This window comes from Abramis brama (assembly GCF_963993115.1).
Source record: "Abramis brama genome assembly, chromosome: 2".
NCBI classification, from domain to species: Eukaryota; Metazoa; Chordata; class Actinopteri; order Cypriniformes; family Leuciscidae; genus Abramis; species Abramis brama.
In genome coordinates this window covers 50,312,856-50,337,070 of record NC_139964.1, presented here as the reverse complement: position 1 = coordinate 50,337,070, position 24,215 = coordinate 50,312,856, and the positions used below count along the sequence as shown (strand labels likewise).

The window sequence follows — 24,215 nt, the reverse complement described above, 5'->3', positions numbered from 1 at the left end:
AATCATAAAACGCTGAATATTAATATTAGAAATGATTTTAAAAATGAAAAGATACTTTAAATATGAAATTAAAACAGCTAGTAGGTGGCAGCAAGACACCGTTAATGAGTGAGTCACTGAGATTAAACCGATTAATTCAAACGGCTGATTCATTCAGGAACGAAGCATTTGACTGTCTTAATGAGTGAGTCATTGAATCATTCATTCAACGATTTGTTGGTTCCCGTTGAAGTCCACTATATGGAGAAAAATCCTGGAATGTTTTCTTCAAAAACCTTAATTTCTTTTGACTGAAGAAAGACAAACATCTTGGATGACATGGGGGTGAGTAAATTATCAGGAAATTTTAATTCTGAAGTGAACTAATCCTTTAAGCGACTAAACGGGAGTGGGCGGGCCTATGGTGCAATGATGTATAACTGTTTGTCATTATATGTAAATGTATTTGCTCAGGTGCTTTGTTTATAATGGAGAATGTTTTAAGCTATGAAAATTGCATGATTTCTCATGTCATGACCCTTTTAACGTGCTTTTAGTGGTTGTTAGGATGTTCTGAGTTGTTGCTAGGTGCTAGGCAAAGTCTATTTGACTGTTTTATCTCAAATCTGATTGCTTGGACATTTAAATGCACAGTATGAGACTAGTTATGCACCAACGTTAAATAAATAGGAATAACTTGAATTTCTATGCATGCACAACTGTAATAGTGATCCTTGGCAAAAAAACAAAACAAAAAAACCCACTAATAAACTAGTAATATCATTTTATCCAGATATTCTTGCATTTGCTAACAGATCCAGGTCTAGTTATAAGATAAACCAACCAGACAATTTTTCCAGTTCTTTGATATATCATTAGACCAAAAGGCTGTCAGGAGAAAAAAAAAAAATACACACTGCAGAGAATCATTTAGCTAGAATCATACCAGGAAACACAGGAAGAAGGTAGCAACTGCTCCCAAAACATTAAACCATTGTTTTACCTACACAACAGTCATTGTTCCAGGTGAGAGTTATCAATTTCCTGTAATCAGGAACGCGGCAGTGCCTGATATCCCGCACTCAGACTATTGGCGAACAAAAGCAATAGACCATGTGCAGAGGCAACTGGCCAGATAAACGTTCTGTTGGGTGATTTTACATTCACAGACAATCACTTCAAATGACCTTTAGACAGCTATGGCTAGTGTGCTGAATATGAAGGGAAAAAGTCTTTAATAAAACAGACACGCAAGGTCAATTTAAGACAGACATCCCTTGATTTTCAAACAACCTGGAGGGGTTTTAATAAATTGTGATTTTCGACATGAATTGAACACAGCAGAGGAAAAGGCTGTATGTGGATACACTGACATGGATTAGTACGCTGCAGGGTTAGTTTAAAATAGGAAAAGGCCATGATGATCGACAAGTCCTCTGTTAAATGACTAGTTGACCAAGATCCATTAGTCTTGCCTCTATTACATGCCTATTAGTGAGGATGACTAACATATAAGCCAGTATGTTAACGATAAAAGTCAGACACAGTAATATCTCTGTCACGATAACTACTGTTGACTACTTTTACTGTCATTCTAAGACCATTTTATGTCACCAATATAATGATAATGTAACAGCATAATAATACAAGTGCATAATTGAATATTTAATTCTTAACTCTTTCCCCGCCATTGACGAGATCTTTCATTTATGAAACAACGCTTCTACGCCATTGATGTGTGTTTCGGCTTTCCATGTTTTCACTGTTATACGGTAGGGGGTGCTGTTATGCGTCTTCTGAAAGAGTACACCATCGGATCCAAAAAACAAGCTAATAAGATGATCTGTGTAAACCTGAAGGAGCAGATAGAGGACTGCTTATGCACAATGATGCTAACATGATCAAGCATTTAACAGCATATCATTTAAAACAGACAAGCCTTAGCGAATAAAATGTCAAACACACAAAGAGGTACACAACTATGCTTTAGGGGTGTGGATGCGCTTTATACTACACATTTTTTTCAAAGCAGCTTTACATTAATAAACAAAATAAATGGTTAGTTGTAAAATTCCACAATAACGAAACTCGTTCAATTTCAGCCGTGAAGCAGCTCTACAATAGGCAAGTGACATTTTCCAGCTCAATTCAGTTAAAATTTTGTTCTCATCCAATAGTGTCAACTGGTGCAGTTAAATCAATATTGCTGAATATTTATCATTTCTCTCATCCAGCTGTTTTTGAACACAAGAGTCAGGTGAACCCAAAAGCAGTCTAATTATTGCTTGCTTAAACAGATAGTTCACCCATAAATTAAAATTCTGTTTATCAGTTACTCACCCTCATGTTGTTCCAAACCCATAAGACTTTCCAAAGAGGTTTGTTCTTGTACGGTTCAGCTTTTGTTTTCCATATTTGAGTGATCCATGCATGTTCGCTGATCAATGTTAATTCATGTAAATTAAAGCCTACATTAAATCTGTTCATCATAAGCGATTGTCTCTCTTCAGAAGACTTGGATAAAACCGCTCTATTCATATACATTTCTTTTACAATCTTCTTATGAAAGTTTTGTGTGAAAAGACTTTCAATGGAGGAACAGAAATCTATAATATTTCATTTAAGATGTATTCATTTGTGTTCCGAAGTTTTGCAGATTCCTAGTTTAAGGATTGCTCTGCAAAAACATCAGAGCTGCTAAGAAAGCCACAGACAAATTCCTTTTTTAACAAGATGAGCTTCTAAGCTTCCGTGATATGATTTCCCTTGATTAACTGCCTGTGCCAAAATTGCATGAATGGGTGGCTTCAGTCTAACAGTCAGCTGGTATTCTGGCTGGCATGAAAGCACACCTGCTAGTGCCAACATCAAAACGAGTGGTTTGAGGCGACTCAACAGCAAGAGAGCGCCAAGAGCAGAGGGGGGATCATTACCTGCCATTTATTAGACTGACGGTGCCAATATGTTGCAGCCAAAGTGAGTCATCCGAACACCTGCACGAACTGAGACACAATCACACACCTATATGAAGATTCATGGCCTCATGCTCCTAACAACACAGCAAAATCATGTGTGATTTCATTCATACAAACTAATTTATATGCAAAACACAACAACATATCAGCCTTTCTCAATTGTGAAAATGATTCAGTGCTTAAAGTTTCACTTAAGTTTAAGTTTAAAAGGTTCTCTCAAAGTTGAGACAGCTTTTCCAATTCATGTTCAGGCCTGGGGAAAAATACCAACTACGATACTAATCGCATCCATTTCCATTTAAAAAGTAGTGATTTCTAAGAACACAACGTTCAATATTCTCCTCTCCTTATTAAGTTTGTTACAGATAGGTATTTCATTAACGTCTCTGCTGCTCTCTCATCAAGGACTGCAAGCTGCCAGTTAATGAGGATTAAACTTAAACGGGTTTACAGTCATTAGAAGCTTGATCGATTTCACAGCATCACAGACAGCGACAATATTTCAGAATATTAGGTGGCAGGTAAATAAGTTGGGACTAAAACAATGTTTTAAAAAGAAAGCAAAAAGGGTTTAAAATAAATATACTGCCTCACTATAATAAAATGAAATACTGTATGTAACTGTGAATAGAACTGAATGTAAAGATGGGGTTTGAGTGACTTTCTGCAGTACATAGTTATGCCTAGGTGACAACAAGTGATCTTTATGACAGAGTCATTGAATCATGTATTCAATAAATTTGCTCAAAAACACAGATTCATCCACTGAGTGTAGCTTAGACATGCAACGGTTGTCCCTGCTTGGAAATATTTTGGTATATGTTAAATATCAACACTGTTCCTTGTGTTGTACTGTTTAATTTTAAATACAATAATTAACACTTTTAACATCTGTCATAGTAAACTGTGAGTTAAACAAGACAGATGGTGAGAGCATTATGAGTACAAATGTGCTTGAAACACAACCTAATGCAATAATGAAGAAAAATAGACCGATTTGAGGGCAGTAATTTTTGAAAGAAATTAATACATGTATTCAGCAAATTACTCAGTGACCGTAAAGGCATTTATACAAAAGATTTTTATGTGACTAAGGCATAAATATATTAAGATATTATAAACATTAAAATCATGATTTTCTGTAAAGCTGCTTTGAAAATGTGTAATCCGAAAAGAGCTATACAAATAAAATTTAATTGACCCAAATTCTTTTGAAAAATCTATTTAAAAAACGGTTTCCAAAAAAATGTATAGCAACAACTGTTTTCAATATTGAGAATAATATTATTAACGATAATGCAGCCTTATTGAGAACATAAATTAAATGTAATATACACTAAATATGTATATAGAATATATAAAATATGTTAATATGTAATAGACTAAATATGTATATACAGTAGTGGCCAGACTAGGGAAATTGACATCTTCACTCTTCATATAAAAAAAAAAAATTGTTAAAGATTTTGTAAGCATACTGTATAGTTGTGTTTGGAGTGAATGGTTTTATTTGTGATAAAGCAATAAAACATGCCAAATTTTGTCATCCCTAACTTTTGGCCAAGCTGTCATACAAAGAAATTATGAATACATGCAAAAACAAGAGAGACCCAACAAAATATCAATAACTGATTATTGTAGTCAAAGTTTGTTTTTCCTGTGCATTTTTTTACATAGCAAAATAAAACCTGTAGCTGTAGTTTTCGAATTTTGTCAGATAAATCCTTAAAGTTTAAAACATGTATAAAATATTATTTAAAACCATGTATAAAAATGTCCTTATATTTTGATGGCATAGCTTAATTGAACAAATATCCCCTCCGAAGATCACTTTTGGCCACTACTGTATATAAATGGACATAAGAAAAGAGCAACCTCAACTATATAGAAATATTACATATGAAATATTTATAAAAGTAGAAAGTTTATAAAACACAACAATAAGAGTAGAAATGATCAGTCCAGTTTTAATTGAGTCTGTATGTTATGCAGTGGAAGATTTATTTGCATAAGAGTGGTGACAGGAATGATAAAGTATATGAGGGATTTTAATACAGTACTGCCTGCCTACACGGGCGCACTCTGTTCAAGCACCTGCATGTATCTGTATATACTGCCCTCTAGTGGGGCTCTGAACCAAGCACGCTGTAACCACGGTAACAACGTCCAGTACAGGCTCTCCAGCTTGAAATCCTAGCTTCCTGTCACCACAACAACCAGGCAGGGTGGGCTAACTGCTGTTCACTGAATGTATTTCCTGTTTTCAAGCAGCGCTTCCGAAACGTGAATGAGAATACCGACCGGAGTAAAACAGGGCATTTTTCAATGGACTGGAAGGAGATATCTAATGAGCTAGAAAGCATTGTTGGGTATTTTTAGATCTAAAAATAGCTGCTGTGTCAGAACATTCCAACGGTGCCTTAAAATAATATTCCAGGTTCAGAACAAATTTTGCTTAATTGATTACCTCAAAATAAATATTTTTATATAGCTGAATTTTCTGCATCATTACTCCAGTCCTCAGAGTCACGTGCTCTTTCAGAAATCATTCTAATATGCTGATTTGGAGCTCAATATTTTTATTATTATTAAATCACCAATGTTTTTCATGTTATCATCCTTTTTTTCACAGGATTCTTTGACGAACAAAGTTTAAAACATTTTACAAGAAAATCACATTTCGAAATCCTTCTAATATGCTGATATAGTGCTCAAGAAACATTTCCTATTATCAATGTTGAAAACAGTTTTTGCCGTTTAAGAGTTCTGAGAAAAATTGAGAAACGAGTGTATCTGAGAATTTCACCCTAGAGTCTTTCACTGCTCTCTCTACCAGATAAAGTCATGAAGATGAATAGCCATGCATTTTGTTTTCACACCATAGTTAAAGTCGAATTACATGGATCTTACATCACATTTACTGTAAAGACCCTGAGAAATGAACTCATTTGACAAAACCCTGAAGACTTGTCTTCTGTAAGCCAAGTTGAGAACAAAGGATGTAGACAAGCTGATGTCAGAACAACAGACAGAACAGAAACCTCTCATCCATGACACACAGACGGGTCAAAGCTGGACTGACAAGTGAGGTGGTGTGGTGTAGGGGTTAAAGATGATTAAAAATGGACAGTTGGACTGAAGCACGATGGAGTCGTGCAGACTAAATGGCTGCCGTCAGTGGCCTCTCCTGTGAACCACACAGAGAGAGCTTGAATTATTAAAGAGGAATGAATAGAAGAACAGACTAAATGAAAGGGAAACACTGCAGAGGTTTAGAGTTTGAAAGTCAGACTTGCGCGATGGAGACTCTGGTCTGTGTAAGGAGTCGTGTAAGTGATTCAAGACAATCTGGACGGGTTTTGATGTAGCTAAAAACGTTTCCACAAGACAAAAAAGCATCTTCTCACACCATTCATGAGATATTTATGTAAAAGCATAACTGATAAAGCAAGACCATAATGGAACACCCACTGCTCTATGGCAGTGATTTATGACCTGTTTTGATGTAAACTGAGTGAGAAGCTTTGCTTGAAAGTGACATGCTTTCTATGGAAAATGCTTATATAGTTGTTGTTTTTTTAATAGAATTGAATGTACACCATGAAACTTTGCATTTGGTGCTTAGTGAATTTTTATTTTAGTTCATGATTGATCAGAGTATATATTATACACATTGTACCTGAAGAACAGTTTTTCATTCAAGGAGATTTTAAGAATCATTTAGTTAATTTAGTTTACACCACAGACACAGTGTAATCACCAAGGGAAAACTGGGAGTTGTGAAAAATATGAGACACCGGTGTTTTGCCAGATGAGAAGTTTATCTATGTATCATATTTTTACTCTTAATTCATTTTATAACTGTATCATATATCTCTTTTAATTACTTTTATAACAGTTTAAATTTTTCTTGTTTTTATTTTGTGATTATTTTAATTATTTTCTGTAAAGCACTTTGAATTGCCATAGTGTATGAAATGTGCTATATAAATAAACTTACTTTGCCTAATTATAGTCAGAGAACAACTAAGATTATTTTCAAAACAAGATATATTTGTCATCAACATGCCAGGCATGTGATAATTTACAAAAATATTTATGGTCCCTTTATTAATATAATATAACATACTGTATATGTATCAGCAAATGTATGCACACATATCTAAATATATAGATAACAATTATGTCTATGATATGCATATAGAATACAAATGCATAGATATGCAGCATATTAAATATAGCACAATTCGTTTTTGGCATATGTGGTGTAAGACGACATGAAACTGTATTCACAATACTTTTTTAATGAGACATTTCCTAGTGAAACAATACTTAGATTGTATAATATAATATAATAATAATGTATTGGGGGGGGGGGGGGGGGGGGATTCATTTGTGGATTTGATATGGGAATGTTTGTTTATGATGTTTACTGGGAGACTGGTACTTTGTATTTTTCCCCCCATCTGGCCATGGTTATATCAGCAGGAAAGTAGTTGGAAAATGTTATTACACTGATGATAAATTGGGGAATGTACTTTTTTTTTTTTAAATGATAGTTCACCTTTTCATTTACTCAAGTTGTTCCAACCCTGTATGAGTTTCTTTCCTCTACTGAACATAAAAGATGATATTTTGAAGAATATGGGGCCCCACTGACTTTATGGAGAATTTGTTTTTATATATATATTTTATATTTTATTTTATATTTTTATATATAGATTACAGACATTCTTCAAAGTACCTTCTTTTGTGTTCAGCAGAAGAAATAAATTCATACAGGGTTGGAACAATTTGAGTGTGAGTGTGAGTATGATGTCAGAATTTTAATGTTTGGGTGAACTATCCCTTTAATATTTAAAATAATGAGCACAGATAAACCATAAACAGTGAGACCAGCAGCATTTATTTAGGAAGCACAGGGTCATTTTGGATTTCATGTTGCCTTTCTCATTGGATCAGTCCATACTAGGCTATGTGCTGGAATCCCTCTGAGACTCACACTCTTTGAGTCAATTTGTCCTGTCTGCAGATTAAAAAAAATATAACTTATCAAATCATATTGCGCAGCTCACACTGCGTTCAGAGCTTATGTATAATTCATCACTGATATATAACATTTCATATTAGGGGGCCGTCAGCCTCTTTCTACCCCTGTCGTTTCTCTTACAATTTATCGCAGACTCCCTCAGCTCAACACATCTTTTTAAAGCAAGGTATTATAAACAGCCCAGTGTGGCCTCTAGCAGTGCAGCTCTTTAAAAATTCATCAATGAAAGAACTGCCCCCTCTGCACCATATCAGTTTACCTTTAATTCACAAAAGCGTGACGAGACATACATTATTAACCAGCTGCAAGACCGGCCAAGCACACAACACCCCCCAAGCGAATGCAGACACACAAAAACAAACATGGACCCCAGAACATGAAGCTGCCCATCTCACAAAAAAAACCTTTTTAGAGTGTCAGGGCTGCACAAAGTGAGTCTTAACCGACATAAGAGGGGAAGTGTGAAAGTTCACTTCCTTGCTTCAACACCAAGGACAATGGGTGGCTGGGTGGGTCTCCACCTTTATGTTCTTTCTCCTGTCTTTCATCCTGTCAATGGTGTGGCCATCACATCCGGGAGAAGACAACAAATGGTGGTAAGTGCTCTGAATGGACTGCTCGAAATCTCCACCACTACTTGCTGATCGAGTCTAAATGCCTCCAAACTGCCCACAAACTCAAAACCAAAGCGGAACGGTTGCACGTTACAGGCCGAATTAATCTCTGGCACACCACAAACACTCACATACAAAAATAATAATATGAATATTCACTATTCATACAAGTACTCAAAATATGAATATACTACCTTATACACTACCACATTAAAAATACATTTATAATGTTATAAAAATGTATTTTAAATAAATACTGTTCTTTTTAACTTTATTCAAACAATGGTGTAAAAAATATGCATCATGGTTTCTGCAAAAACATAAGCCTAAGTAGCACAACCGTTTTCAACATTGATAATAATGTTTCTTGAGCCGCAAATCAACAAATTAGAATGATTTCTGAAGGATCACAGGACATTGAAGACTGAAGTAAATGCTAATTAATTAATTACATCTTAAAATATTTTAAAATTGAAAACAGTTGTTTCAAATTTTAATAATATTTCACAATATTTGTTTCTAATGTATTTTTGATCAAATACATTCAGCCTTGGTGAGCAGAAGACCCTTTCAAAAACTTCCAAAAAAAAAATCTTACCAACCCCAAACTTTTGAGCGATAGTGAAGTTCTGAATCCAGGTTTTTCTACAGTAACTGAAGGTAAAATGTGTAGATCATATAGATACTTACGATTCACACGTCTGGCAGCTGAGAGTCCTTAAAGTGTGGTTCTCCACCTCTGACCTCTGTGGATAAGAGAAAGAAGGTATTAAAGACCATCTCATTGCCTCTTGCTCTTATAAAGGAAAGACACAAAACCCTATCTGCTTAAATTTTATCCAAATAATTAAGTAAAAACATGAGATACCTCATTACTAGTACACAATCTCTAAGAACAAAGATTAGAAAGTGTTGTTAACTGTCATTCTCAAATTAAACCTATAGGTCCTAGGTATAAGCTATAGGTCACCATTGGATATAACATTAACACTAACATTATTGCTGGGCTGCTCAATTTGACATAGCTCATGAGTCATTGTTGATAAATAAAATAAAGCATTGTTTTTTGATTGCTACTATTTAAAAAAACAACATGAAATAGACATTTTCTACATGCATGATATTAAACGTATTGTGAAGGATTAATCATGCATGTCTATTTTTTTTTTATTTTACTTGAATTTCTCCAATCATTTAGCCTGCTTAATTCCAGCCTCTTAAAATCAACTGCAAGCTCGCATTCACATCTGCTTCCATCCAATCAACAAATATCCCAACATTTTATCTTTTTTGATATTTAGCTTCACTTGGATGTACATCACAATAGGTAGAAAAGATCTGTTGCTACTTCCAGTACATTGCGACTTTAACATTCCACAGGGAACGTTTATAGATAATATATAAACCGGGCCTAACACATATGAAAAAGTTGAACTATAATCAACACATTGAAGAAACACACTCAGAATAGTGACAATTTCTGATAGCGTTTTCCATGAATGTAACCAGAGACGAATGATAGAGAAATCTGTAGAATGTGGTCGTGGCACCGGTGGCACTGTGCTCAAATTGTTAGTCTGGTGCCCTGTGGTAGTCACCTTAAGTGGTTGCTCATTTAAATAACGTTAAAAACAAAGTCACTGAACACTACCACATCACACTGCCATCAGTCACCAAAGCTCATGTTGGTGGAAATTACATTTTTGGTGAAGGAATTCTGGTCATTTTGTCACTACACAATTTAAGACTTTAGACCTCTAGAATGAAGACCACCAAAAACCCAAAATAATCAAAAAATATTACACAGAGGATTTCCAGCTGACTCAATGGAGGAAATAAACAATTGTTATTAAAGGGATAGTTTACACAAATGAAAATTGTCATCATTTACTCACCCTCAAGCGATTCCAAACCTGTATGAATGTATTTCTTCTGATTAACACAGAAGATATTTTAAAGAAAGTTTGTATCTAAAAAGTTGATGGTAGCCATTGACTTCCATAGTGTGGAAAAAAAAAATACAATGGCAGTCAATGGCTACCGTCAGCTGTTTGGTTACCCACGTCTTTTGTGTTTGACGGAACAAAGGAACTCGTACAGGTTTAGAACAACTTGAGAGCAAGTAAATTACAGAATTGTCATTTTTTTGGTGAACTATCCCTTTAAGCCAAGTTTCACTTTAAATGCCTGAGTGTGTATTCTATCAAATAGTTTGGCATGGTGTGCTCATTTTTATAACCAAGAGACATTTCCTTTCCAGTCAAACATAAGGCATTTTGACAGTGTTGATATAAACTTCTGCAGTGATGACGTATTTTTGTAGGCCAACCCAGAAGCAAGCATCACCCTGGTTGCCTCAACAAAACCCCAAAATGATTTTTCTATTGGATTCTGGATTATTGCAGAAAATAAGTTATGTGACCAACAAAAGGTTATGATTCATACACATTTTACAAGGCGGTATTAGAGATTTATTTTATGTCATAGAATAAAACATGAAAATATTTTGAGCTTTTGTTAACCACAGACCTTATTTCAGGCACTTACCCCAAAACCCATAAAAAAAAACACTGGCTTTGGGACGACGGAACCGAAAATGCTAAAATGCTTGTTTCCAGGTTTTGGCCGACGAAAATACACAGCACTCTATGGGAGATCTCTGAATGAGCATGCATACATCCAGACTACACAGAAAAGAAGAATGACCTGAAATCCACTCCATGATGCCGTTCAATAACACACAGTAGGCGTGACCTGAGAACACAGGGGCCACCGAGAGGAAACCAGCTCATACACACCATTCATTGTAACTTTCACCAAAATAAATGTTTTCATACCCGAATTTCAACTTCTTTCACTCTGACCCCAGAGGTTCACACGAGGACAGGCAACATCCTGCTGGCTCTAGCCTCTAGCACTGCAAAACTGGATGACGTGACCATCAACAGGCACCTAGAAGAGGTGTCTCATAGGGAAACTACAGCAATTTCCCAGGATTTTTCTCAAGAACTTTTTACAAAATCGACAATAAGGGTGTTGAGACAGCATTGGGCAAGAGTGATGAATATTATATGAGACAAACAAAAGAACAGTCTTTGGATAACAGCCTGCTTCTAGAAAGAGTTCAGTACAGCTGCTATGGGCTGCCATCTCGATATGCACCACATGAGTTCTCTAACTGGACAAATTTGACTGTCCAGACCGTCTAACCGGACAAAACTATTCACAAGTAAATCTTTATTTTTGTTTGTTAATTTTTTTTTTTTTATTCAGTCAAACTGATAGTGTTCGTAAAACAAAACTGTAAGAGACACACAAACTAAGATGGGTGAAAAAATAGAGCCGTAAATAGTAAACAGAATAAAACAGAAGTAAAATAACTAAAGTAACAAATGAATGTCATGTGGACTTTAGATTCATCTGTGAATCAGTTTAAACTTCCAGATGCATTCAGTAAAATGATTCAGACTTGCATTTAAGAGAAGCCACTGTTCAGACATGTAGAAAGTTTGCCCAAGTGTGACAGTGGTGCTCATATACATGAAAAGAATGTTTCTAAACCGAGATCATGGCTAAATAAAAGTGTACATGGAATTCAAAATTGCCCCCATTTTCTTCTGTAATTTCACTGTAAATGATTAATCTGTGGACACAATTCCAAAGAATATTCACTCCAATCCAAGGGCTTTCTAACAAACACACCAGTTCAGGTGCAAACATGTAAATATGCACTTCTCATCCAAGACTATGGCTACATTCACGCTGTCAGTTTTTGGGAATGTCAATCACATTTACTTACAGGTGTGAGTCTCAATGTCCCATTCAAACAGCAACTTACAGTAGCGTCTTGAATATTGTCTGTATGAATGTGACAGGAGTCAAGCCCGTATTTTCTCTTAGCAGTGTTCAAAGATGGTGACGTCCATGAAAGTCTTATGATCACTTGTAATACAACAAGAGTCCAATCAAGCCGCGAGTTCGTCTGTCAAATCTTCATTATCCGACAGCAGCTTTTATATCTGGCTGGAGAGCGGAGCATTTGAGTCGCACGTAGAACACAAAACTGACTTGAGAAGCTCTGGAGGAGAACAGTGACTGGATTTAAAACCTTCAGATGACACACAGCTCATTTCTCAGTCACTGCAAGTTACTAAAACCACACATGAAATCCCGCAAAACAGAAGAAAACGCATTTGTACAGCACAGAGTGTCTCTCGCACTGTATGACGTGACCGACAACTAGTTGTCCAGTGCGGTTCCGTCACACAGACAGATTTTCTGAGAATGCGTCTTGAAAAATGTACAAGTGTGAGTTTGGTTATAGATGGCAGTTGTAACTCCTGTAAATAAACTGTGTGTGAACATAACTATATTAAGGAATCATGTAGCCTATTTGCACAGCAAAAACTGAGTAAAGCCAAGCCAATTTGTTGATATAAAGGCATGCTGCTGTTAACATTAGCCTTCAAGACCCTGACAACTGACTCTTGCTGTGACAACAAGTTACATTTCAATTTGGCTGAAACTGTCACTTTCATACATGCAGAGAGTTTTGCCAACTCTAATCAAAGAGGGAAACAGAACCCTCCAGTGGTGACACTGCACCCGTCTAATCTTGGGCCAGTGATGTTATGTTGTGTTCCCATGCACACTCTCAAACAAAGGGCAAAAGAGGGTCATGTTCTTTGAAAGCAGCTATGCAACTCTTTCCAACTACTTGCAGAGATCAGTTTAGCACACAGCAACACTGTACACTGAGAACAAATACCGTCAACATAATTGAGATAACCTCTACTGAGGAACTTCGTAAAAGAGATTTTGGAGATATGGGCCAACAGGGTCTCCTGACAACCCCAGATGGAAGTCATCTGGAGAACCACAGGGTGTTACAAAAGGTAGCTGCCAAATTTCTTACCTTGAATGTCTCATAGTTGAACAAATGTACACAAGAAAAAACAAGGTTTGTGTTCTGTATTCCCAATGTCATTTGAAAAACTTCTATATTAAAATGAATATGATAGACAAATCAATGTACCTACTTTTTAACTGCACTATAATTCGCCTTTCCCATCCATTTTTAAAAATGACAATATCGGAAATTATTAAAATCACATTCTACACAAAGATTGCACTGCCAGAATACAAAATTGTTAAGCATTAACATAAATAAATAAATAAAAATAAAACCAACCCTAGCTAAGCGGTTACATCAATGTCATTTCCCACTGTGTTTTTGAACATGTTAACATCAAGTCGGACAGCATTACTAACTGATATTCACCTGATCAGTTCTGCACATAGGGTAACCTTCAACAAACACTAGGCTCGTTTAGAGAAACAAGCTCATGGTGCAAGTGTGCTATTCAGACATCATTTTGTACCCTACACTTTTGAGCTCAATAGAAGTTCCATCATTACTAGGAGTAAATATGCTGAGTAAACACAGACAAGGAAAACAAAAGGAGATTAGTAAAAAAAAAAATAATGGAATAACATTAAAAGACAAATAATATATTTTAGTTCAATTTTGTAACATAATTACTATAATAAAAGTAGTAGACCTATTAGTACTAGCCTATAATAATAAATTAATATCAGTCAATTATCGGTTGACATGAAAATCGCATTGGCAAAAAATGTAATGCATTCCTAATAGTAAAAGAAAAATCAAATGCCACCAGTGAAATGGGAGAACATGGGCAGAACATGACCTTTTTTTTCCAACTGTGAAGGATTGGATTGGGTCCCAAAAGTAACTTGAGAATGCACCTCCCTGAAATGTACAGGTCTATGAGGAATATTCTCAGCCAAAGTAGTCTAGATTTGCAAGAGCAGCAATAAGTGCAACACAATCGCAACCTTGCCACCCCGGCAAGGGTTCTCAATGAGTAACCAACACTTGGTGTCTGGGTCAAGTACATTGACACCACGCTTTTCCCCAGAGAAGAATTCACACCTCTCAACCAAAAACCTAAAAAATCCAGATGTGATGGCAGGATCTGGGTTTGTGTGCTAGTTTGAAGGAATTTCATCACATGGAATCAAATTCAAGGCTCAAGTTCAAGTCCAAAGGTTGGTTGTGAAGGTTAAAGAAATATGCAAGAGGTCTTAAGAAAATAGGTCAATTTCATGGAAACCTTTGTTATGTCTTTCCTTATAACACAGAGAATTCAACTCCCTCACTATCAGTTTCACACTCTGTACACTCAACTCAGTTTAGTTCACATTATTCTTTTATTCGAACAAACCCTTAGCAGGTAGTGCGAGTGCAGCAGAGGGATGGGAAAAGGGTTGTCAAAGAGTTCCTGTAAGGGTATGAAATCTGTAAACCATGGTTTTCTTCATCGGACGTGTTATCACAGTCCTATATCAAGTGAATACACAGGTGACAGGACATAGATGGATGCACAAAGTATTACACAGGGTGTCAAGTCTTGGCTTGAATAGCTGAGAATTTGATCCACTAAGATCCGATAAACCATGTGGAGTGTTAGGGAAGCTACTTGTAAATTAGGGAAGCTAACTGTGCGTTCACACCGCCGGCGGGGAGAGCGTCAAAGTGGCCGGAAGCCATTCATTTTCAATGAGAGCCGGCGACGAGCTCTGGCGAGGCGCGTCTTGGACGGCGAGAGGAGTTGAAATCAAGTCAACTTTATGGTAATAAGCTATGACGCGGTTCGGCGCGTCCTATGGCAGTCCTCTGCCTGAGAGGAAAAAAATCACGCATTCTAATCTACGTCAGAGCGTCCCCGAATCTTTCTACGGCGTCGGTGGCAGGGCGGCGAGAGCGAATTTTGCCACCCTCGCCGGCGGCGGTGTGAACGTACAGTAAGTAGTGAGTAGCTTGGCAAGCTACAGTTTCAAAATAGTTTGTCTTTACTGAAGCTAACTGAGAGGGCAAAAAAAAGATTACAGAAATTAGTGTTAACTTTCCTAGCTGTTATAATGTAATTTGAATAGGTTAACGGGAAAAAAAAAAGAAAAAAAAGCGCTACGTTAAATGCTGTTCCTTGGTTCTCGCGTATCCATCCATCCATCCGTCCATAAATCTATCCATCTATCTATCTTTCACTGTTTTTATGTACATATTTGTATATCATGTACATTAAGTCATTGTGCCACTTGCAGTATCATTATTCGAGATTATGCAGTCTCAGGTGAAACTGTGTGTCACCAAAACCTTAATATGTTAATCTCTTTGGTGGAATAATGAGAGAAAATTACTCACGTCTTGTCTCTCACAATTAAAAGGGAAAAAATTCTGAAAATATTTTTTTTTTACTGCAGTTAGCCGCTGTAAGACATGTGACGTGAGAACATAAGTTATTTTTGCTGCAAATAAGTTTGATACAATGGCAAAATGCTAGATGACATTGAAAATCCACTAGTCTTGATACATCAGTAAAACTAATACTGGCTTTACTAATGCCAGTAAAGTTCAAGCTTATTGAAGAAAAGTAAAATGTCAAGAACTAAGAAACCAATTAAAACTAGTAGAACAAAGATACAAATAAATGTTCTTATTTTTTCAGGTATAGGTGTATCTAAACAAAAAATATATACTCCAGAAATAATACTCTCACTCCTCAAAGGCCCTAACTTAACGTGCAAATCAGTAAAATCATCTAAGGTGTCTTTGGTCAAATGGTTGATGCTTGACATTATGCTTGATTTTAAAGAGTTTATTTTACATTTGATTATTCAGTTTCTGTAGTATGCTGTTAGCTGAATACTTACTTGCATGAACAACTTAAAGCACTTTTTCTTTTATTAGAATATTTTTTCTATTGTGTTTGTCCAATTGCTTGTTCTTTGCTTTATTGCCTTTATTGTATTATTGACTGTTTCCTTGTTTTAAATAATTTGATTTTTTTTTTTACTTCCATTAGTTATCCTAATATTCTGCTGTGGTATAGAACTATAGCCTGCTCATAACAGTGTTAAATAATCAATTACAGTATTGACCAAAATAATCATGAGGATTATTGCCATTATCAAGCAGCCCTACTTTAAACAATTTTGTTTGGCAGGAATTTTTTATGAATCAAAATCCTGGGGCTAACGGTTAGCAACTTATAAACTTATTAAATGCAGGCATGTTGAATTTCAACACAGTGGGCTTTGAGACAGTGGGCCAAGACTTGAACGCAACATCTGGAGACCACACAGATCAAAAGCATGTCTTCTACAGAAAAATAAAATAAAAATTGAGTCAAGCACAATACTTCACTACCAGAGAAAAAAACACTACCATATTCTTAATCAGTACACGTCTTTTTTCTTTTTTTCTTTAAAGAAATCTAAATTTAATTTAAAACTAATGTAAAAACCTGCCAGAGGACCAAGACAAATTGCACTTACAAGCACTAGTGCTTTTTAATTACACTAGGAAATAACAAATATCATACTGTGAGACATAAAACAACAAAAGAGCAAACCCAAATCCATTACAAGAATTAAAAACCACACAATACCATGTGTCTGACAATGTGTCACTGCACAGATCAAACTTGTTCCCCGATCAGAAGCACAGGAGGAGTGCTGGCACGGCTGCACCTGGAAGTGAATCAGGAGAAGCGAGAGGTGAACAGCATTCATAAATCATAGAAAGAATGCGCTCTCGTTTCCTCCACCCGTCCTGCTCCTCTTCATAGAGGTGTTGGTTCTCTGGTTCAAGGCAGCCAGGACATGTTTTTCTCATAAGACTGTTGGGTTAGGGTGGGGTACCTGATCTGAAATCGGCACAGTAGGGGAGCTTTTATTAGGAGCAGGCTAAACCTGATGAATATAATGATAAAGTCAAGCAATGTGGCCCATGGCACAGCTCCACCATGAGGCCCACCACAGAGATCCACGGCTAGGCTCAGGTTACAGTGCGTTCAGGTTCAGATAGTGTTGGGTTGGGCCAGCAAGTGTCTACTCCAGTTACGGAGAAAAAATGTGGAACAAAGTGAGAGAGACAAAAGAGGGAGGGAGGAATTCCAAAGATGATACAACTTCTCCCTTGTGGTGAAACTCTAATAATATAAGCCGTCATAATTCAATGTATATATAATACATAATTCTATGAACTCTACAGTACATCAACAAAAGAAACAGTCCATCCTCATGAGGTTTGTTGTTAAAATGAATCAACCTGATTCACGTATCACGTAATTATTAATAAATGAAAGGAGAATCACTAAATCTAAGGCCAGGGTTCCACGAGCCAATTTCTTCACTCGCTAACATAGTTGGAGAATCAGCGGGAGTAGGTGTGCATTGACAGCAATTGTGATTCCACAGGCTAATAGAACTTAACAGGTCCTCTGTGCAGTGCCTGATTGGAAATCCAACAAATCGTCTTCAAGATGCAGGTTGTCGTAATTACATCCATTATTGTCTTTTAAATTACATTACACAGAATATATATAAACCAAGCTATAGATTGTGAAACTTAAAATTTCTTGTTCTTTGGGTTTTCTTCAAAATAAATATATATATATATATATATATATATATATATATATATATATATATATATATATATATGGGCTGTGAAATGATTAATCGTGATTAATCGCATCCAAAATAAAAGTTTGTGTTCACATAATATATGAGTGTGTACTGTGCATAATTATTTTGTATATATAAATTTAAGAAATATTTGCTTAAATATACTGTATATATAATTTGTATTATATATAAATATAAATATTTTATGTATAAATAAAAAAAATCTTACATATATACATGCATGTGTGTGTATTTATATATACAAAATAATTATGCACAGTACACACATATTATGTGAACACAAACTTTTATTTTGGATGCGATTAATATATATATATATAGATATAGATATAGATATAGATATAGATATAGATATAGATATAGATATAGAGAGAGAGAGAGAGAGAGAGAGAGAGAGAGAGAGAGAGAGAGAGAGAGAGAGAGAGAGAGAGTGTGTGTGTGTGTGTGTGTGTGTGTGTGTGTGTGGGTGTGCTGGGGAAGATTTCCATTTGTTTGTCCAATCTATAGAATTAAGAGATAAACTAAACAAAATAAAAAAGCAAGGCAAAAGCAAGAACACAAAACAACAAAATGCATTGCAGCTCAATGGACTCCGCAGACCATAAGAGAAATTTACTTTTACCATAGAAATGCCCATGACTGAACATTACTGCATTTCTGTGAATTTTACGCATCTGTAAATGACAATTTAAAAAATCCTTATTCTTAAACTGAGTGTGACAGACCTCTGACAGAAGACAGTGAGCAAAAATATTCTGAAAGTGTGACAATCTCAGCCAAAATAGAGTTGTTTCGAGGCTGGCTAGCATGATACCGCATTAAGACTAAACACTCAAATTAACCAAATGAGCCATTTCAAAGCCTTCCCTAAAAATGCAGAAAGGGAAACTATGCAAGCTGTCAAACACTGAGAAAAATGTATTTTGAAGAAAAAAAATCCTTGATGGAAAAACCCATGGTAACATCTGAAACTGTATATTCAAAAGCCAATATCAGACCTCAAAGGGCATAAACATCTAACCAATCACATTTCATTAACTGCCTCCTACTAGAAAGGGCTGGTTGAGTTTATCAAGGCAATTTCTACCTCGAGATCAGAGTTAACAGACCACAGAAGTGCATTAAGTAATAGACTGAGCAGATAACATGGACCATTTCCATTGGACCATCTCTTATTTCAAGCCAGAGCCAGCCGACAGAATAGAAAGAGCCCATTGAGGAACAAAGTTTGCTAAACATATGGCTGTACGGCTGGGAGAGGTCCAGATGCTTTTACCACTGTACTGTTATTGTAAGGGCCCCACACATCTCTATGAGAAATTTTCATCCATTCTATCAGGCCGATGAGAGAGACATTGTAGTGGTGACGCAAACCCAACAGTCTGATGTCAGAAACGGGAAGAAAAGGTTGGGGAAGATGGGGATGAGAGAAAGTGCATGTCTCTTACTCTCCATGTAATCTTATCATCTCCCTCCTCTGAGATGATCACCATCCAGATGGGCCAGCAGTCTCAAAAAGCCATTTGTCTTCATTAGATCTGAGAAAATGAATAAACAGACTCTGCCGTCTGTTTTCCCTGTGCAGACTGTGGGCAAAAAGGAACCAGGTGCACAGTAGCAAACGCCTGCACTTAATAACAGATACGATACACCTTGACACCTACCACGTTTCAAATACACAGGTCAATGACAAGAGTTCCCCTGATAAAAGAAAAAAAGAAAAAATATAAATGCATGTGCCAAGTTCTCTGAAATGTACCATTTATATTCATGTTGGTTTAATATGGTTTTTAAAACCTTTTTCAAGAAAGATTTAAATTAGGGGTGTCGCAACAACGGTAACCGTGATATTTAAAAAAAGAAATACCAATATCATGTTAATACTACACACAAAGATAATATAGTAAATCCAGTGCCAGTAACTTTCTGGTTGACACATAGGTTAGAGATTAGCTCCGTAACGCTGATTGCCACCAGTCATAAAACAGAGAAAGACCACAACGACACAGTGTGCAACTACCGCTGAACAATCATGTCAAAAGGAGATGACAAACGAAAGTGAGACACTATACCCGAACCCTAACAAAAATTCAACAGTGTGGGAGGTTTTTGTAATCCAGAAAAAACATTGGAGTGTTTGACATCTGCCATGAATGGCCAATCTACAGTAAATCACTGTATACACTTTTGTAAAGTTTTAGATTTTTTTGTACAGTTGTACAAAGTTGTTCTCTGCCTTCCTACAGATTTTGAGTGTGGTTCACTTGCCAAAAACAATGAGAAAAATAAAGGATTTTTTAAATCTAATTTCTATAGATAATCAGCAATGTCATAAACGATAATAGTTAACTTTAAGGGCTACAAATGTCACCACTAAAAATGTCAAGCAAAAAAATTTTTTCCGTAGCGTTATTACTGACCCACATTCATTAGACTAGCATGTTTCATTTGAGAACCACAACACATCACTTAAAATCTCTAAAAATTAAAAAAAAAAAAAAAAAAAAAGACAAAAAAAAAAACACTAAAGCCCATGAAACATTCTGTTTGAACGTGGACTGGCGGCTAGTGCTGCACGATTAATCATATCGCAATCGCAATGTCAAGCCTATGCAATTATGAGACGCAAAATGCTGGAATAAATAAATTTGGGCTGTCAACGTTAACGCGTTAAATTGATTAAATATTGATCAAATATTTAACGCAATCAACGCAGCATCCGTTAATTGTTGTCAATTACGCGCTGCCTGTGAATGTCCTGACTGCAGTGACACACAGAAAGTATCGTGCGCACACACAGCACGCCACAATACAGTTCTCTTTCGCTCTTGAATGAACAATAACACACAATTATACCAAAATGTCCGTTTTGTCGAGTATCTTCATAACATAAGAGCAGTCTTATGATTAACGTGAAGAGTTGTGAGAGAAGAGAAGAGCGTGTGAGACCCGTGTCTCTGTCAGCAGCGGCTAGTCTTAAAGGGACAGCAGCCAATAAAGCTTTCTGTCAGTAAAGTTAATCAAAGAACAAAGGGAACAGAGCAAATTACTCACTGCTCTTGACTAAAGAACTTTTGTAGCTTTAATAAGGATTATTCTATATTTAATTTATAATTTATGCAGTGCAGACTGTTTGATAACTTTTCTGTATATGATAATCAATTTCTGTATATGTCCTAATTGTTAGACAGTAAGGGCACATTTAAATATGACATTTATTTTATACTATTGTACCATTCAATTGAGGCAATAACAAGTTTGCAATAATGCAAAGATGTCACTATTTAATTTTGTAAAAAAATATTTTTTTTATTTGAAAACACTAGTTGTTGCTAGTTTGAGTTGAAAATTACACATTTCATCATTATCACTAATCTCTGTGAGCATTTCACCTGAGAACCAAGCAAGTTCACATATGAAACCATTTGTTTATTATAATCGCAATCGCAATATTGACCTCAATAATCGCAATATGACATTTTGCCCAAATCGTGCAGCCCTAGTGGCAGCGCGCACAAAGAGGGAGTCCCAGAGTACAGCTCAGAGACATTCGCAAAACGGAAAGCCTCCATTGTCCTTAAATCTATCAACAGCTAGTCATCAGTTCCCCTAAAACTCTAAGTGGAGACAGAGGGAGTGAAAGGTGGTGGGGGGTGTTGCTATATTACATTTCCACCACGGTGAGGGAGAGCAATTTCAGTGGATGAAATGCAAGACAGTGTCTCCTAAGTTTAAAGCGTCTTGCAAGTGAGCAAGGCTGAATGAAGCAAGAAGCACACACACAAAAAAAAAAATGAGTGAAAGATGAGGGGCGGGAAAGCAATGCAAGAGAGCGCTCAGACACTTGCTCAGATAAATAAGAAAGGTAACATGGAGGAAAGCTTGAGCAAATTCCAGGGCTGATTGCTGGGAAATTGCACCGTCTGCTCAAAACAGCTGATGTAAAGAAGTGACTCTGCATCAGCAGTTTTATGAACATTGAGGTTCATCCTGTTATGAAAATTGTGTCATTCACACTCATGTCATTGTAGATTTTGTACAGCAATTGAAGACAAAAAAAAAATAATAATCATAAAAGTGGCCCACAATTCACTCGTGTTCTATATTCCAGAACTTTTGTAATCATATGCAAGCTTTGTGCGAGAAAACAGACCCCAAACTTAGTTCATTATTCACTACACATCTTGATATCCTCCCTTGATCTTTGCAAAATCATGAGACAAATAGAGTTGTACAGTTTGTGAACGAATAGTTGTTTTAAATCAAATCTGTTGGTTTAGTTCACAAAGATGCTCTGAACGATTCACAAATTGGACTGATACAGTTCTTTGAGTTCAACCCACTGATAGCCCTTTTCCACAATAGTTTGCGTTCTGAAGCCAGAGCCTGTTCTCAGCCAGGCGAACTGAAGCCTATCACGAACTGGCCACGTGTTTCCACAGACCTGAGGTACGAACAGCGATGTAACGCTGCTCGTAATGTGCCGTTTCCCTGACTGTAAACGGTTGAAAATCAAACAATGCCCATCCTGGTGTTTGTGCAGGCAGTGCGGCACTGCTGTTTTGCTATTCACCGTACCGGGACTGATTCTAGCCAAAAGCCAGAGTATACTATGCTTTGGCCTTTAAACACATACATATTTTACAATGGTGTTAGAGTTCATCTGTTCATCTGTCCAATCTCTGAACAAACCAAGATGGCGCCGCGGATGGCTGCCTCGGTGTGGAGCTCTCCAGTCATTGTGTTGTTTTTGTTCGTTTGTTCTGCGTTTAGTCATTCTTTTCCTATCAGTTTCACCAAAGACGAACTTCTGGACATTAGGAAACACACACCAGACAAGTTTTTTACAGATTTTGATAACTCAGACGTTTTACTGGACATTCTCGTTGGAGGGGCAGCGGTGTTGTTCAAACGCGCGGTCAGACGCAAACGCGGGAAGCGCGCGGGCGCGCTGGTTAAACTCCGCGAGCGCGGCCTCCGCACTGCACTACCCAGTATTCATCTTGCGAATCTCCGATCTCTTCCTAACAAAATGGACGAACTACTTCTCCTCACCCGCACTATCAAGGATTTTTTAAACTCCGCTGCTCTGTGCTTCACTGAAACCTGGCTGAGTGAAGCCATACCGGACAACGCACTACATCTGCCGGGCTTCCAGCTGTTCCGAGCGGATCGCATCGCGGAACTAACGGGGAAAACGAGAGGTGGTGGATTGTGTTTCTTCATTAACGAAAGTTGGTGTTCAGATGTAACAACACTGAAGAAGATGTGCTCTCCTAATTTAGAGGCGCATTTCATAAACTGTAAACCTTTCTACTCGCCGCGGGAGTTTTCCTCATTCATTCTCGCGAATGTTTACATTCCTCCAGACGCGTGTGTGAGCGCAGCGCTACAACAGCTGGCTGAACATATAGCTGAAATGGAACAAAGGTACCCAGACTCTCTTTTAATCATTCTTGGGGATTTTAACAAAGCAAATCTCTCCCGTGAACTGCCAAAATACAGACAGCATGTTACATGTCCTACCAGAGACAGTAATATATTGGACCACTGTTACACCACGATAAAGAATGCGTATCACTCCGTCCCACGGGCAGCTTTGGGGCTCTCTGATCACTGTTTGGTTCATCTTATACCGACCTACAGGCAGAAACTGAAATCAGCTAAACCTGTAATAAGGACTGTAAAAAGATGGACCAATGAAGCAGAGCAGGATCTACAGGCCTGCTTCGATTGCACTGATTGGACTGTTTTTGAAGCTGCAGCCACCGATCTGGATGAGCTCACAGATACTGTAACATCATATATCAGTTTCTGTGAGGATACATGCATTCCTACCAGGACATTCTTATCATTCACTAATGATAAACCATGGTTTACTGGGAAACTCAAACAGCTTCGTCATGCCAAAGAAGATGCTTACAGAAGTGGGGATAAAATCTTGTATAACCAGGCCAGAAACAGACTGACAAAGGAGATCAGAGTTGCTAAAAAAAGCTACTCTGAAAAGCTGAAAAACCAGTTTTCAGCCAACGACCCCGCATCAGTCTGGAGAGGCCTGAGGAACATCACCAACTACAA

General features: G+C 36.9%; 1 protein-coding gene across 1 annotated transcript in view; it reads right to left on the bottom strand.

The window, feature by feature from the left end:
• The window catches only part of fbxw7 (F-box and WD repeat domain containing 7), a 162,669-nt gene that overhangs the window by 113,139 nt on the left and 25,315 nt on the right, over window positions 1-24,215 (bottom strand). Inside the window, exon 2 of the mRNA XM_084094239.1 lies at window positions 9,309-9,364. The gene's annotated coding sequence lies outside the window, so the exon portion shown is untranslated. The remainder of the gene's footprint in view (window positions 1-9,308; window positions 9,365-24,215) is intronic.